Source organism: Canis lupus, chromosome 34, assembly GCF_003254725.2.
Source record: "Canis lupus dingo isolate Sandy chromosome 34, ASM325472v2, whole genome shotgun sequence".
Lineage (NCBI taxonomy): Eukaryota > Metazoa > Chordata > Mammalia > Carnivora > Canidae > Canis > Canis lupus.
In genome coordinates, this window is record NC_064276.1 from 5,213,067 (window position 1) to 5,228,793 (window position 15,727).

The 15,727-nt window shown below is 37.3% G+C and overlaps 1 long non-coding RNA gene across 1 annotated transcript; it reads right to left on the minus strand.

Moving 5' to 3' along the window:
- Positions 1-4,164: 4,164 nt before the first annotated feature.
- LOC112662780 (uncharacterized) lies at positions 4,165-15,485 on the minus strand. The gene is made up of 3 exons (XR_003138826.3): positions 15,389-15,485; positions 10,113-10,204; positions 4,165-4,851 (listed from the first exon to the last, which is right to left on the minus strand). It is a non-coding gene; the product is annotated as an uncharacterized LOC112662780 (long non-coding RNA).
- Positions 15,486-15,727: the final 242 nt, after the last annotated feature.

Genomic DNA, 15,727 nt, shown 5'->3' on the forward strand with positions numbered 1-15,727 from the left:
CATGGTGCTTGTTAATCAACTCCAGATTGGTACAATACCTGTACATTATAATCTGACATGAGGTGCTTTCCAGGTCACTTGTTACTAGTTAGAATCGTCCGATAATACAGTTTTATCATACATCATAGCAGATTGAGTGTGATCCTTAGAATATGACACTCTCTTCACTCAAATTCTGATGCTGTCTCCAAGTGATAATAAAGGGTTGGTATGGAAGTCAGCAAATGCTCTGATGGTAGCAGAGAGCAGGAAGGACTGGAGTTTAATTGATTAAAAGTTTCTCCAAACATCAGTTGAAGATCTATTTTGCCCCCAGGATGTATGTTCTGTGCCAGGGAAATAAAGATGGAAGGCTCAGCCCCCACATTCTGGGATTTCACTGCTCAGAGGCACAGAAGAACAAGATAATGATGACAATGTGACAATTGCCATGACAGTGGTTTGGGCGAAGTCTCACGTAGAAGGATTCCCAGGCCCCTTCAGTGAGGGTCAGTGAAGTTGTCTTGGAGGGAGTATACCTAAGCAAATAGGAATTAACCAAGCCAGCCAAACAAAAATAAGGCAACTTGGGCTGAGGAGTGAAAAAACAGACCAACTGGACAGTGTGTGCATGGGTACCAAATAACACCTTAGCAATGCCCTGGGAAGCAAAGGAGTACTGTGCTCTGGAAATCGTGGCCTTTAATGTTTGGGATTTGTGTATCTAGGGTAAAAGATATATTTTCATTCAAGCCCCACTTACCTCAAGAATCCTACTCAGGAAGGCCCCCATGCACGTGCTCACTCACTTCCTCCCATCCTCGGCTTCTAGGTACCTGGGAAGTAAGGTCCTATTTCCTTGGAGGCAAAAGGAGAGCTCTGGCTTTTGAAGGGCGATTCTGATGCATCTCTTAATCCTCATCATGTAGCTATTTATCCATTCCATTGAGAACATTCTTGGTAAGTGGCCAGAATTAGACCGTCTAATTCCAAATATTTTCTTGGCACAATTGTCTTCCTGTGTGTCCTGGTTCTGGAGAGATTTTAAAAAAATAGATTGATTGATTGATTTGAGAATGAGGGGAGGGAGGGTAGAGTGGGAAGGACAGATGGGGAGAGAGAACAGACTCCCAGCAGAGCGCAGAGCCTGGCAGAGGGCTTGATCCTACAATCCTGAGATCATAACCTGAGCCAAAGTCAAGAGTTGGACACTCAGCTGAGCCACCCAGCCAGCCCTTGAGAGATGTTTTTGTTTTAAAAAGTCTTTCTTATCTGAAAAGTTCAAAGATGTGTTGAACCCAATGGGTGATGACAGCATCCTTGTCCTGTGACATTTACAGACTGGTCACTAGTCAGTAGGCTTCGGAGGCTGAGAGTTTTGATGATAAATAACTTAGATGATCTTTCTTTATCTAGGCTGAGATTTATGAGATTTTTATAGACAAGTCAGTTCCTCTTTACAATGTGGAGGAGTTGGCAGTAAGTAATTCTTCCTGCTTTCCATCATAGGTAGAAAACTAGAAATTAAAGAAATGAATTATAGGAGAGAAAAGTAAGCAAAAATATCCCATCGGAGTGTACACGCTGCCAGCCTGGTCTAGTCTCTCGACTTTCCTTGATGGTTTTCAAATAAATCTGCCACTTGGATTCTGAAAGAAGAGTCTACAGGGAGAGGTCACATCACTCTAGAAAGTGCACTGATCCAGCACAGAGTTCCATTTTTGACTGTAGCCAGGTCGTGCTGCTAACTCACCAAGGGCATTCAGTACAAAACAAATAATTTTCTCCTAGTTTCAGAAAATGAGGAGTTGGGATCAGATCGTATCCATGGTTCTTTCTGTCCTAAAATTGCATGCATCTAAATCAATGCCTTTTAATTGGCTGCTCATGTTTTTCCTCTGAATTTTTCCCTTGGAGATAAATGTCAGAAGCTGTAACTACCATGAGAAAAAACCATAATAGCAACACTAGTTTACTGGTCCCAGTTTTATGCCCATTATTATTCTAGTATTATTCTAACATTCACTTATTTAATTCTCATTTTAAACATAGAAGGTAGCTACTACTTGCTATGCCCACCTTAGAGATGACAAAGCTGAGGCACAGAGAGGCTCAGTAAATTGCCCAAGGTCACGTCAGAGGTGATAAGCAGAGATGGCAAGCCCAGCAGATCTCCAGAGCCTGCGGGGTATCCCTTGCAGGTCCAGCTTCTGCAGCATAAGGAAACAATGGAGAGGACAGTGACCAGGCTGAGGTATCAAGTGCCATATACCCCCTGCCGTATATTCATCACTTGCTCGGGACAGGTGCAGGCCCAGCGACAAGGAATAGGCCAAGAGGTAAACGTCTTTCTGATGTAACCCAATCTTCCCCAGATTCTTAATCCAGAGGAGCCTGACCAGTGCTTCTAGTTTTCTCCTACAAAGTACAAAGTGGGCTCCGAACCTCAACATGTGCCTATCAGGACTCTTCCTGGTCATCACCCTTACCAGAGCTTGCCTCCGGGGACCGAGGCATGCTGTCCCTGTCACCTTCACTATCTCCACAACTCAGGTGACAAGGATTATCCATCCTAATTAGCATTGTTGGTGTTGAGACCCTACAAAGTCCATTGTAGTTTGTGAAACTTCATATTTTCTTGCTGCCTCGACTGTGAATACACCTCCCAGGTGGCCAGTGCACCCATGTGGCAAGGGAGGCCCCTGCCAATGTTCCCCTTTTGCCTTCTCCTGACCATGATCTGGTCACACACTGTGATTCACATGTACCAGGAGACCCCTTGTGCCTTGTGCACTTCACCCTGACCGCAGGAAAGGTGCTTGTCCCAGGGGCCTCACTCTGGGCTCCCACTAGTTGGGCTGAGTCTGCTCCCTTGGTGCTCCCTGAATGTGGCCCCTCATGGCATGTGGTGACTCTGTCCCTCCAGGACCTGTGAGTGGAATAAACTTTGTATTCCTGCATCTCTCCCGTGTCCCCTCTTTTGGCCATACCGGACTGACCATGTCATGAAAAACAAAACGCCCTCTCTCTAATTCCAAAGCCAGCAACACTGTGTTTTTATGATTTGTTTTCTGTGGCCACAGATTTCTCCAACCACAGCCACAAAAGGTTCTCTGGGCTTCAAGGACTCATTTGATTAGATTGGGCCCAATTGGGAAATCCCACATCATATGCCCATCTCAAGGTCCGTAACATAATCACATCTGCTAAGTCTCTGGTTTGCCAAGTCAGGTGATATTCTCAGGATGTAGGGATTAAGACATGGACATCTTCAAAAGCTGTTATTCTGCCTATAACACAGATTTATAGTAAAAATAAAATAACTCTCACCAGTGGTGGGGATAAGAGTATATCACACCTAAAGTCTGAGGACAAGTTGTCAGTAACAGCAGAATTGATGGCCCTAGATTGCCTGTGATTGGAAGCACTGGTGGCAAATCCTTAGTTAACAACAATGTACCTTCATCAGTAGAGCAACGTCCCTGAAATGGCGGCAGGCTGTGTGCTGGTCTGTTGTACTGGCATTGGGAGGGACATTGCTCTTTGGACTGCCTCCTTTCCCAGTTGGGTATGTCAGACTCCTGTGACATTGACTCAGGGGGATCTTGGGCTGAAGTCTTTGTTCGCACCTTGCCCGTATTAGGTGAGCTTTTATACAGGGTTCCAAGGGGCATCAGTTTAGAAAAGACGTAAAATGTAAAATGAGTCCTGGGTCAGCACCAGTGAATTCTTCCAGAAGAGAGAGAAATGGCGGATTGGAACATGTGAGCGGGCGAGAAGTGCATTGTAAACATGCAAGCAAAGAAAAGGCGAGGTAAACAGATTATTAGTATTTACTCATTCTTTCTGCACTATGTTCCGAGCTGCATAGCCACAGTGTGAGCAAAGAAATCAGAGGCTGACAGCCCAGAATCACAATTAGAAGTCACTTTCCTTTCCTAATCCCTGAGCTCTTCTTCTAGCTTCCTTCTCTGTTGGGGAATGCCCTGTGCATTCCTGAGCCCACCCTCCAAGGGGCTTATGGGGCTCACTCTATACCCCTGCTCTCATCCTTCTTATATTCTCTGTCTCAGAGCTGCTTATGGCTTTTATAACACACACCACAGTTTCTAATTATGTCCGTATTTATTTTTACTTCCTTGTTTAGACTTTCTCCCCGGATGGACCTGGAGTTTCATGAGCACCTACACTGAGTTAAGTCCTGTTGGGTTTTATATTTCTGGGGCCAGTCCTGCTCTGGCACATTCTAAGTGCCTGGTGAATAACCATTGACTGGAGGTCTGCAAGGATGAAGGAACAGAATAGAATGCAGGGCAAACACAAAGATCTAATGAGGTTTTCTGGGCTTTACTCATGTTACCAGTTTTGGGAAAGAGAAAGGAATATCACTGATTTGTCAAGATGGAAAATTTGCATCCTGTGAAAATTTTCATTGTGTGTCTTTTGAGATCTGGAATAAAACTACACATTCATGAAGCAAGTATATTTGCTGAAGTAACAGACTTTTATCAGAAAAATTTTGAATATAGTTTCATTGATTATACTTTTAGATGCTGTGGTACAGAACAAATCAAGTAGTTGTATGTAACCATAAATGATCCTAGGTTAGGCTCCATTTGAATAGCTCTGTGAGACAATATATAAGGTGGTGGGCTGGCCCAAGGCATGGGCTTCCTCCTGCCCTGCTATGGTGTTTATGGGCATTTATCTTGGGTGGCCATTGTATGCCTGGCCCACAGCAAGGAATATTTTAGCATTTCAGTGGGCATTTACCAAGCTCCCACAATAGTAGCATCACAAATGTTATTTCTTTTGTCTTCTGTGTGAGTTTGTGATTAGGAAGACGGCATCTTCACTTTCAAAAGTAACAGTCTACAAAGAGGTATAATAAAAGAATTGTTAGGAGGTCTCATGTAAAACATTGTCCAGATGCAAAACTGCCCAAAGTACAGACCCACAAGTGGTCAGAATTCCCATGGTTGAAATTCTAGAACATTCAGCACTATGTTGCTAGATAAGATTGGATTCTCTTCAATAGGTCTTTTTTTCCCCCTCAAAGAATAAGGGTGTTTGACAAACATTGTGTGACATACAAGGAACACATAAGGACACACAAGTGGAAGAAGAGCCCAATCTCCAGACTCAGTTGAGTTTTAATCATATTTTATCTTTAATACACTCTATGTGTTAATGTGAACTCCCCTGAAGCCTTTCTGAAGGTAGATATTGCATAAGTCAATCAATCAATCAATCAATCAATCAATAAGAAAGCTATAAACAATAAGCAGCTTAGTGTGTTGTGTCTGAATTTGAATTTGTTGGGATATGAGCTATTTAAATGAGTGACTGAAGTAAATATTGTTAAGCTACACTTGGGGAAATATATGTGAGTAGGAAATATTCCAATTGCATCAGCATTTAACTCTGTAATTAATTAGTGAGAAAAAAATCACTGGAGAGGAATTTTCTGGATATGTTCTCCTGTTATAAATGATAACTTACCAAGAAGTTCACATCATGAGCCTAAAGAAATATTTGGTTTAATAATACATGATGTTCTGCAAAAATTTTTCTTAATGACAAATACTTTTACTTTAACAATTGTTATTTTATGGTATGTTTAAGTAGTATTGCAACTGACTTTATAGCCTAAAACAAAATAAAAATATAACTATATGCAAAAAATAGTCTTAGAGAAAAATGTTAATACGTGTAAGTGAACTAATATTCTATTTTTTGGTTTTGTATATTAAATTGCATTTACATATTTTATGGTATATTCATCAAAGGGTAGCATCAACCAGAAAGATAATTTTACCCATTATATGCTTTAGGGAAATATTTTTGTGACATAAAATTTTGCAACTTTAATAATAATAGAGAATTTCACCCTGAACTTTTTATGTTTTGTCTGTAGGGTGATAATATAACTACTCTTACACCCAAGCTTTATTCTAGACAGAATCTTAGCCTAATCTATTCTCAGGTTTTTAAATCTTTTATATAGAAAATTAAAAAAAAATTAAAAACATCTGAATTCTTTGGATGACGCAAATATTTTAAAAGACACATTGCATATGTATTCACTATGAATACATAATTAAGGACTTTAGGTGGAAATCAGTGCATTGCATTTATCTTATATAGCCAAGAATACAATAACACAATAAAATTAAATTAGATTATTAATTAAATTTAACACAATATAATTAGAAAATAATGTGCGTTTTAATCTAAATAATTCAGTGATCACCATATAAACTTTGTTTCTTTTTCTTTACCACTTCTGAACAATTAATATAAGATGCACAGGGGATGAAGTTTGATTACATTTTCTAGTTTGTGTGTGTGTGTATGTACGTGTGCATATGAGAGAGAGAGAGAGAGAGCATCAAGGAAAAAGGAGAGCAATGTGAGGTTAAAGATTGAGGACATCGACTTGCATCTTGCCTTTTAAGTACAAAGATATTTTGGGGGAAGTCAATAATGATGTACCCACATACGGCCGTCACTTTTAAGAGACTCTAAGTAAATCAATAGTCTGATTTCTTTACATATTGCACAGAAGTTTTCTTTTTATTTTTTTAAACTACTTTTGGGGATACATTATTTCAACTCAGGTTCTGGTTAAATGAGACAAAAGCTTTTAAAGAGATAGTATAATTGGGAACTACTTTTTCAGAGAAGTTCCTTTGACTTGAATTAAATCTACAGCTGAGTGGCCTGGTATGGAAGATTCTCCTTTTTCCCTGGACAGAGGGCTCCATAGCAGCACTATCCTTTAAGATGTAATAGTCCCCCAAAATAAGAAATGTTCTCCTTTACTAAACCTCTTTCTAAAATTAACATAATTATCATCAATATTTCTGATTAATTTGATGCTTGTTTTGAAGAAAAGCTGCCTCATAAACAGAATCAAGTTTCAGATGGGATCCAGATTATATATCCTCCATTTCTGCTATGGTTTGATTCTATGTGTGTAAAGACTCTAAAAAAGAAAAATAAATTTTATACATATTTTATAAGATGATGCTGGATAAAGTCCTATAAGTTACTCTTCAATGTTGGCTATAAACATAATTATAATGCTCAATGGAATATGTATTCAATGCCAAGACTAATAAATTCTAAATTGCATGGTTTTTTCAAATCACATATATTATACCAGAAAACAAAATAAAAACACAACCAAGAAACCAGTGCATGCATTTCATAGCTCTTTAATAACAGCATTTAAAAACACAGTGAGTCCATATTTTAAAGTTGCATTCCTTTACTTGAGTAAAGGTTAATCTATGAAGGAGTATAAAAATCAAAACTGAATCAGAGACTTGGTTTCTAGCCTGGTGTGTAGGACCGTGGAAGTTACTACTCCTTAACAACAAGTGAGAAGTTGAACAATCTGAAAAATTGAAGAATGCTCTTAGATCCTTCAGAGAAGTGAGGTCACTGGGCAAACTACTGGCCTTCAAATCTGAGGGACAGATAGGCAGACACAGAGCTCTCCAGAAGGCAATCTGATACCTGACGGAGGAGTTCAATGGGGGAATGTTAACTCAGGTTTCATCTAAAGTGTTGTGTGCGAAGGCCTTCCTAGCCCATCTTTACTAAAGCTCTCTTTCATCTTCATGAATCTCTGGCATTATTTCCATTTTATTTCCATTATGCTCACTAATCTTGTCAGTTATACTTTGTTGGTGTTTTATCTCTCCCACCTGAGACATGAGCCCCTTGAGGTAGGTTCTGTGTTTGAAGATCTTATAGTCTGGAATGGTGCCAGCCACAGAGTGATAAATACTGTGGAATAAATGACTGAAAAGATAGTGGTATAACAGGAGAGGCATGTGAGCTAGAGTTAATGATTTTTGCACAGTTGATACATAGATAACCATTTAAGATCTTGAAAAAAATGAGATCGTCTGGAAGTAAGATGAGACTAGGATCCACATAATTGTCTATCCTGAGCATACCATCTTCTAAGAGATGGGAAGAGGAAGTAGCGCTCCCTTAGGAGGTGGAGAAAAAGCAACAAGGACCTTGAAGAGAGAAGAGGAAGAGGGCTCCCCTCTCATCTTGGTTTGAGTTTTCCCAAGAGATGAGCCTGAATCAAGAATTTTTGATTCATTCATTTTATCTGAATGTGATCCCAGGAAACACACAGAGGGAACAGGGAAATCATTCAGGAAAGGGAGGATGGCCAGTAAGGGGTTCATTACTGAGTGACTGACTGCTATTGGCCACAGAGTAGAGAGATATCACTGGACAACATCCAAGAGAATGTATAAAACACAACTCAGAGCTATCCTACTGAGGGGCAAGGACACTGGAGTCTTTACCTACTATTCTCCATCACTCTATCTATGGTAGGGGATTGTTTTATGGAACATTGCTCCCTGTCACTTCTTTTCCACCTCTTATGTACATCTAGATGCTCCTGCACCCATGGACTGCCCTTAGGCAGAAGACATAGGTTCATAACAAATGACACCATAGGTGTATTTGGAAACTATCCTCCAGAGCTATAGGTAAGTTCTGGGTGGGCTAAGGGAACATGGGCAGGGACCTGAAGCATCTGCTACATTCATGTTGGCCAAGAATAGAAAGTGTTTCAAGGAACTGTTGGTGAACCATGTACACATGGTGAGGAGGTAAAAGTTATCATATAGAAATGAGAAGAACCATGACTTCAGGGACTCTCCTTGGGGAAAAAAAAAGTAAAAACACTCCCCCTTGGTTACCTTAAGAGGTAGTAAAAGAAAACAATTCAGGAGTTATGAGACCCAGAGGAAGAGGAATATTTGGAATAGATGTTCCTGGAGGATTATTTTTTTACTGGAAAATGTTGCTATACATATATAAAAGTATAGATGTAAGTGGAGAAGCAGGGACTCTAAAGCCAGACTGTCTGGGTTCATTTTTAGTTTCTTGTTTCCTTGTAGCCTTGGGCAAGTTACTTTGCTACTTGGTGCCTTGGTTTTCTCACCTGTAAAATGGCAATAATAATCCACTCACTTCATAATGTTATTGGAAAGATTCAGTGAGATTATATTTACTCCCTTGCATGTCTGTATCTCCAGGCATTGTAGCTTTACTGTATTATTTCATACTAAATTTGGAATTTTAAATGCTATTTTATTATATTTTATCAAACAAGGATCAAACACAAACTTTTCCAGGATGAGTGGGATTAAATTGTTAACAGTTGTGTATGTTAAATGAAGATTACCAGAAAAACAACTTAACAATCAAGATGGAATAAGCATCTCTATTTGGTGAACTTTGTCAGTAATTGACAGTAATGTCAATTTTGTATGCACATTGTCACCATGGAAAAATGTAAAAATATTGATGTCTCAGCCCATTTTTTTTTCAGCCCTATTTTCAGTAGATCTTATACAATTGAGAATCTGTGAGAACTGGCAGGTTGAGAAGCAGTGATTTGTCTAATAGTCAAGATTTTGCAGGGTCTTAGAAACATCAAATGCTGTGATATATCCCCTGATACTCCTCTCCCACCCCGATACTTTTTAAAGAGAATTTTAAATAAATAGAAATTTACTACAATATTCCACATATATTATTTTTCTGAGATAAAATGTATGCACTATTTTTATATTTTAGAACGTCAGAAGAATTTGTCATCCTACCAAAAGAAATGGTAAATTTTCTGCTTTATAAATATAAAATATTTTCAAGTATTAATTGAATAGGAGGAATCTGAAAGTTATTACATTCACATTCCATTGACTAAATCTAAAACTTATGTCACAGGAGAGAAGAATAATTATTGTTATATCAAGGCAGACACACTTTGACAATGTACAGGCATATTTCTAATAACTGCCTTAGGAGGATTAGGAGACTGTATGTAATTTCTGGATAGTGCAAAAAAAAACCCACCTATTTTCATCTTATGCATAGTAATGATAGTTATAACCATGAATTTTATTATCATAAAACACTTTAGGAATCAGTGAAGAACAAAACAATTAGAAATATTTCAAAATTTTAATCATGTATTAAATTAATTTTCTATGTGACTGCTTATGCAAAATGAGAAATTCAATGGAGGGCTGAAATAAATAAAATTGTTTTCTTTAATTCTCCTTTCTTTAATTTATTGAAGAACTTACCTTCATTCCTAGTCCAGTTGCCATAGCTTTCTTCTGCAATAGCCCCTTACTCTATACACTTTTAAGAAGTACAGACCTATTTTCCAACCTCTCTAAAAAAAAAACAAAAAACAAATAAACAAAAAAACACATTTGGAATATTCATGGATTATGTATTACAGAAGTAAATTTAGATAAATAAAAAGTCAATTCTGTTTACAAAATTATCATTGCACTCTGCTGCTACATTATTTGTCATTAGGAAATCATCACTTTTCTCCTTTACTATCTTTCTTAAAACAAACTCTTTAATAATACTCTTGGTAGTAGAATATTCTTCCCTAAAAAATAAAACACCATAAAAATTTCTGCCTCATATAATAGCAGAGTAACTCGTGTTGGACTAACTTACCCTCAAATAGTAATGATAAACTCTTGGGGAAAAAATGAAAAAAAAAATCCAAAGGAAAGCCATCTAAAGCAAGTAGAAAGGAAGTTGACATTTGAAAGAAGATCATAACACTGAGTAAGTTTCCAAGTTTGTGGCTTAATGCCTGAGGGCAGACCATAATTGTTCTCATGTGGCGTGCTCCAGTCCTGGTTAAAACCTACAGTTTTACTGGCTGAGAAATAAGAGCACAAAGTAGGAGGGACCACAGCAGTTTGAAAATTAGAGGATAAATTCTATTCAGAAGCTAGCCAAAGAAGAGAGTAACAACAAATTCTGTCTAATTTCTGGCCAAATCATTGGTTGTACCCTTAACTAAGTTTATATAGAATAGACTCCAAATAATCCAGAAAACGCTAAAGGGACATAGCAGGTGTTAGTTTCTGATGATTGTGGGAAGACAGAATTTGGAGCTGGGTCCAGCTGAGGTAAAAGCTTGTTATCAAGGAAAAAAATAAATAAACACTCTTTGAAGGAATATAACAGAATCTGATCTCTACAAGGTGTCATTCACATTATCTGGGGGGTCTAATCCAAAATTAATAAACATCAAATAAAAGAAAGAAAAAGTAAATCACAAGAAAGAGAAAAGTCAGTCAAGGCAGAATAAATGAGACATGTCCCAGATGCTAGGATCAATGAATATAAATTTGAAGATATCTATTATAACTATGCTCAAGGACATAAAGAAAATAGGTTGTAATGAATTATCTAAGGAAATCAATGTGGAGACATTGAAATTTTATTAAGGCTATTCTAAATTTGTTTAAATAATTAATGGAAAATATTCAAAGACTTGAAGAAAAATATGGTCTTGATGAGGAAACAAATATGAGATTTCAGTAGAGAAAGGTAAAGAAACTAATGAAATTTGAGAATCAAATAATACAAAAAACTAAAGTCTGTAGGTGTGCTTAACACCAGAATGAAGAAGAATAAGAAAAGTCAGTAAATTTTAAGATAGAAATTATTCAACTTGAAGACAGGAAAATGTATAAAAGACTTAAAAAACATAAAGCCTCGGTGATCTATGTGACAATATCAAGTTGTTCAACACTGCAGTTCCATAAGGGGAAGAAAAACTAGAATAGAAAATAAAATTGTGAAAATAATAACTTATTTTTTGTGAAATATATACTTGATATGCTCAAGTCACTGAGTAATCTGAAAGTAAAATAAATAAAATTACACTAATTACCTTGGGACCAAAAGAGTTACATTGATGAAGACCAAGGTGAACTATAGAAAGTAGATAGAAAGAAAAAGTATGTGTACCATGCAGAAGAATAAAGATATGAAAAAGAGCTTATATCTCATTCAAAACAATGAAGAATTTGTCAACAGAATAACTATAGTCTAAGAAATCCTAAAGAGAAGTTAGGCTGAAGAAAAATAAAGCTAGATAAAAAGTTGCATTTTCCAGAAAACATGAATAACAATGAAAATGGGAACATATGATACATGTAAAAATTAACTGTTGTTTCTCTTCTTTAAAACACATGAGTATAAAAGCAAAAAAAGTTGACATTGTGTTTGAAGTTTATGTGAAATGAACATGTAATATATATGGCAACTGAAGCATAACAATGCAGGCAAAATAAATGGAACCTTACTAGTCCTAGATTATTATATTTATAAGAAGTAAAGGTATTATTTGTGAAGATCTCTCACAGTATGAACTCTAAAAATCTTTGAAGAATCAAGGATGTATACTGTAATCCCAAACACAGTCACTGCAAAATATGATGCAAAAGAGTACAGCTAAAAAGTCAATGAATATTCGTGCCTCACATTACATAAAAATGAACTAAAATTGGATCAGGGACTTCAATGAAAAGCCTAAAATTAGAAACTTTATTTACAAAAATGAATAGAATCTTGATGATTTTGGGTTAAACATTTCTTATCAAGAATATAATATAAATGAACCATAAAAGAAACAAATTTTATTAACCCATTAAAAAAATATCTGCTCTTCAAGTTTTATGAAAATAAATACTAAAAGGAGTCACAGACCGAGAGAACATATTTCCAAACTATATCCCTGATAAACAACTAGGTAAGAGAATATGGAAAGAACTCCCAAATTGTAACAAACAAACAAACAAAACAGACATAACAAAACAATAAAAGTAAAAATGAAACAAAAAAAGTGATATAGGAGATAAATTTATTTAACACTGTTAGTCTTTAGAGAAAAACAAGTTAAAATCACAAAGAAATATTACTGCATGCTTGTAAGAACAATCCTGTACCTCTCAAAGCAAAAACAAAAATAAAAACAAAGAAAATCAACTACTGGCAAAGGTGGACCAACTGGTACTCAGACTTTGCTGATCCTCTGAAGTCCTTTCATTTCTACTGTCTCCCAAGATAATAACACTAACGAAAGAAACACACTAGGAAAAGAACATTGAAAGTTGGTAAGTGTGCTTCCCATCCGTATTTTAACTGATCCAGTTGAAAATGGTTTTCAGGGCAGCTCGGGTGGCTCAGCGGGTTAGCGCCAACTTCAGCCCAGGTTGTGATCCTGGGGACCCGGGATCAAGTCCCACATGGGGCTCCCTATGTGGAGCCTACTTCTCCTTCTGCCTGTATCTCTGCCCCTCTCTCTCTGTGTGTCTCTCATGAATAAATAAATAAAATATTTAAAACAATGGTTTTCAAGAAGTAATTTTACTTTCTGTTTCATATACATTGAGATAAAATATATTTTATTTAAAAAATTTATTTTCATTTGTTTTTATTTAAGTTTGATTTGAAAACATATAGTATATAACACCCAGGGCTCATCTCATCAAGTGCACCCCTCGTTGCCCGTCACCGAGTCACTCCATCCCTCTGCCCACCTTCCCTTCCACTATCCCTTCATTTCCCAGATTTAGGAGTCTCTCATGGTTTGTCTCCCTCCCTCATATTCCCACTCATTTTCTCTTCTTTCCCTTTTAATCCCTTTCACTATTTCTTATACCCCCTGTATGAGTGAAACCCTATGATGATTGTCCTTCTCCATTGACTTATTTCACTCAGCATAATACCCTCCAGTTCCATTAATGTCGAAGCTAATGCATTTTAAATTAAAATGACATCAGGGAAGCCTGGGTGGTTCAGTCAGCTGACTCTTGGTTTTGGCTCAGGTTGGGATCTTATGGGTTGTGAGATCCAGCCCCATGTCGGGCTCTGTGCTCAGCAAGTAGTCTGCATGAGATTCTCTCTCCCTCTCCCTCTGCCCCTCCCTCTTCTCAGGCATATTCTCTCTTTAATAAATAAATAAATCTTAAAAAATTTTTTTAAATGACATCAATATTCCCAGGTTTTTGCTATATAATTAGGTATTCCCTTTTTATTCTTAGAAGATACTGGCTATTACTCTATATTTCATTTTTGCATGATTGATATATTCACATAATTTAAAATTCATGAATGGGTATACAATGAAATGTGATTTGGTTACCTTTACACATTATAATTTGTTTACTTAGGCAGTCCCATTGGGAATATTTAGGCTGACCCCCATATTTTACTATCACAAGCAATGCTTCTTTGTAAATATGGGACCCCTGGGTGGCTCAGTGGTAGAGCATCTGCCTTTGGCTGAAGTTGTGACTCCAGGGTCCTGGTATCAAGTCCCACATCAGGCTCCCCACAGGAAGCCTGCTTCTCCCTCTGTCTGTCTCTGCCTCTATCTCTGTATCTCTCATGAATAAATATATATATATATATATTTTTAAAAAGAGAGAGAGTCTTTGTAAATACATATTTTTACATGTATACAAGAATATTAAGAGAATGCTGTATAGAATTGTGAGATCAAAGGGCATATGCACTTGCAGTTGTGATATCTATATTTCCAAATGACCCTTTACAGAAGTTGTACCAATTTATATTCTTATCAGCAATCTGCTAGAGGCTGGCTTAATTTTGAAAAAAAATTTTGATTCTCCAAAGTGAGAATTTCTGCCATTCTTCAGATCACAGCAAACTCAGTTTGGTTAGGACAACTTCCAGCTCCTCTTGTACATATAGATGTGCTGTGAGGGTATAAGGCACCAACTCCTTTGTGAGTTTTAAAATTCTTGAATATGCAACTATAAGGCATGATGCCCCCGTAGCATGGTACTGGGGAGCTTTCCCTGGCCTGTTACTATTTCAGCTGTGGGAGGGAATCCAGTCCTCTTTGCAGGAGACCCATACGCACTGAAGTGTGAATGGAGGATAAATAAAATGAGGTCAAAGAAGATTGGTCTAGGACAAGAGACTCAGTTGATAAGATCTGCATACAGTTGTTTTTGGCACAGCTCTGAGAGGATTATCCTACTAGCATCTGCAGGGTAGAGGCCAAGGTGCCACTAAACATGGATAGCAGTCCAAAGCAAAGAATGATCTAGTGCCAACACGAGGTTCAGGAGTTCTGCTACATATGTTTATACACACACACTACACACACCCCACACAGAAATTGTGAAAAGTGAGTGCTCTGTTTATTTGCTTGTTTTTAGAGAAGGGATTAGAGTCATTAGCATTGGTTGGAAATTACAAGTAAGGAGAGTGAATGCAGACTTTTTCTTGTTTAGAGTCTGTACGTCTATATCTTTCAAAAAGGTAATAAACAGCATAGTGGCATCTACTTTTGTAAACAACAACAACAACAAAAAAAACCATTCCCCAAACCCCATACAATATTTTTGAGTTGAGTAAAAATATTTTATTGATTCAGATTGTGGTTGACAAGAATTATTTTTGCAGCATTAGCTATTAAATCCTTAAACAATTTAGCTTCAATATGTCTCCCAAATGGAGCAAGTTGCCCAACTGTTTTTATTCTTTTGGCTACCGGTTTGGTATTTACCTTTCTTTGTACTCTTCAGGATTTACTTCCCAGTTCCAGTAGGTAAACATGCTGCCCTGTTTAGTTTTAATTATCATCGAATCTGTGGACTGAGTTGCTATGGCAACAGCATAAGAACCTCCAAAGGGGGAAAGGTGAAGATAGAATCAGTCTTGCTTTGTTTTCCATCTACAGACAACTGAATTAACCTTGGAAAATAAAGCAGCTCTTCCACAGATGATTCATTCTGGGTTTGCTTTATATATTTACACAAGCAGGATGTAAAGAATGATTGGTAATGTCCTTCCCTATGCTGTAAGATGCTTTCCAGAATAGCTCTTCCCACACATCAAAGGAGAG